Source organism: Octodon degus, unplaced genomic scaffold, assembly GCF_000260255.1.
Source record: "Octodon degus isolate 3935 unplaced genomic scaffold, OctDeg1.0 scaffold00091, whole genome shotgun sequence".
Taxonomy (NCBI): Eukaryota; Metazoa; Chordata; class Mammalia; order Rodentia; family Octodontidae; genus Octodon; species Octodon degus.
Window position 1 is genome coordinate 491,102 of NW_004524667.1, and position 2,404 is coordinate 493,505.

At 45.8% G+C, this 2,404-nt stretch overlaps 1 pseudogene; it reads left to right on the top strand.

Moving 5' to 3' along the window:
- The first annotated feature begins 758 nt into the window (after positions 1-758).
- On the top strand, positions 759-1,896 carry LOC101572962 (annotated as a pseudogene).
- The last annotated feature ends 508 nt before the right edge of the window (positions 1,897-2,404 follow it).

The window sequence follows — 2,404 nt, forward strand, 5'->3', positions numbered from 1 at the left end:
CAGGATGCAGGACAGGCATAAATATAGTTAGGATCAGAGCTGCCAGACATCGCTATTCCTCTCCCTATCTCCACCCCAACAACCTTACACTAATTCCATTTCTTTGGATTACAAGGAAGAGAAACTAACTAGGGCTGGATTAAGCACTAACCAAAACAGGAGAAGAGAGGGGATGGAATATAGCAGAAAGACACTGGGATAGCTCACAGAATTGAAGCAAGAGTTAAGCAACAAAGTCACAAGAAACAGTTTCCATACTCTCCATTGTACTTGGGGAGCTTGTCTATAAGAGCTGCTGCAGATCCAGCTTGAGTTGGCTCCACTCAGGATGTATGCTTAAATTACTATCTACCATCATAAAAAATTCACAGCCTCAATACTTTTCTCCAATATACCTCACACTTCTCATCATTTTCAAGATAGACTGGCAGAAAATCTCTTCCTTCTAAGGGCGCTGTGTGGTTTTACCTTTCTCATGCACTTAACCTGCAGACCAGTCATTTATATACTGTGGGTAAGACTATGTACCTCATGAACTGAGTTGCCTAAACAGCTCTTGATCACTGCAAGGGGTTTCCTCTGAGAGAGGGCAGCTGAGTCACCCTCCTAAACCAACATTAGCTCTGAAGACTTCTGTCTGGCTATGCCTCCTCACGTAGTTGTGTCTGCAGTACTCTTCAATCAATATGGAATTACATGGATTTTTTATCATATTTTTGACAACTACTATATTTTTCAAAACTTTGCCCATTCAGAGAATGGAAGGCATAGGATTTGGCATAAATAAAATAGGAAGCATTGAGGGCCCTTTTGGTGATGGCATGGAAAACATGGAGCAGTTTGGATCTGGGATAAACATGGAGCAGATAAATGTGATCCTAAGTAATTCCTTGAAGACATGAGAGATCATTGCAAAGCAGGGAGGAGGTGGAGGTGGAGGCAGCATCCCTGGGATTCAGTGGATGAGTCTTGGCATTGACCACATTGGGAGTGCTGGCGTGGAGCACGTGGGTGCAGGCCTGGGCCACAGCATGGATCGTGTGGTCTCTGAGATAGAGTACATGGGCCTGGTCATGGACTGCATGGACTCTATCGAGTGCATGGACTCTGGCATCGAGCTCATGGGTGCACTGGGCCTCAAACACATGGCGTTCAGCATCGAGCGAATGAGCCAGATCATGGAGTGGATGGCTCCAGAGTCGACCGCATGGGTGCCGGCATGGGTTTTGGCCTGGAGAGCATGGCCACAACTACTGACCATGTAGGCCAAACCATCGAGCACATGGGCTCTGGTGTGGAGTGCATGGGCCCTGCTATTGAGCGCATGGGCTTGAGCATGGAGCACATGGTGCTCGCAGGCATGGGGGCCGGACTGGAATGTATGAGCCCAGTGACAGATCACATGGCCACCCACCTGGAGTGTATGGGCGCCAAAAAGTTGGAGCGCATGGGTCTCGAACGGATGGGAGCCAACATCCTGGAGCCCATCGGTCTGGAGTACATGGGTGCCAACAGCCTGCAGCGCATGGACTTGGCCATGGGTGGCAGTGGTGGTGCCAGCTTTGACCGTGCCATACAGATGGAACGTGGAAACTTTGAAGAAAGCTTCGCAGGTTCCTTTGGTGGAGCTGGAGGCCATGCTTTTGGGGTGGCCAGGAAGGCTTGCCAGGTATTTGTGAGATATCTCCCATTTGATTTTACTAGATGCTAAAGGACAAATTCAATGAATGTGTCCACGTGCTGTATGCCGACATCAAGATGGACAGTGGGAAGTCCAAGAGGTGAGGTGTGGTTGAGTTTGAGTCACCAGAGGTGGCTGAGAGAGCCTGCCAGATGATGAATGGTATGAAGCTGAGTGGCCAAGAGACTGATATTCGGATCAGTAGAAATGCTTAAGCAGTTGCCTTTTTAAAACATCAATACCAGACCTCTGAATTTATATCTTTTTCTTGTTAACCATTTTAATTTGTTGGCTGGATGTATAAAGGTGCTTTAAAAATTCAGTAGCTTTTTGGGGTAATTAGCATTACTTTTTTAATGACTGGGGTTCCATTTGACTTTTTGCATTGAGATTGCAATGTGCGCAATTTGTTTTGTAGTTGTGGCATCTTGTTGACATCAAATATGACTTTGGTAATAAATACCAGTTTCTGAAAAAAATAAAAATTTCCCCATTCATGTCCAGATAGAAAAATAAGTCAGAACCTCTTGTCAGCCCTAGAGGGTGTGGGAAGGAGCTTTAGAAAGGACCCTAGGGGAGGGGTAATTTATGGGTGTCTTGAGTTACACATGTGCACTACCTTGGCTAGTAAAGTCAAAAATCAAAAACAGTCTTTCCCTCATTTTTGTTTAGGATTTTGAAAGATTACTTGATAAACAGAAATTTAGGAAAGGCCTGGCTTCA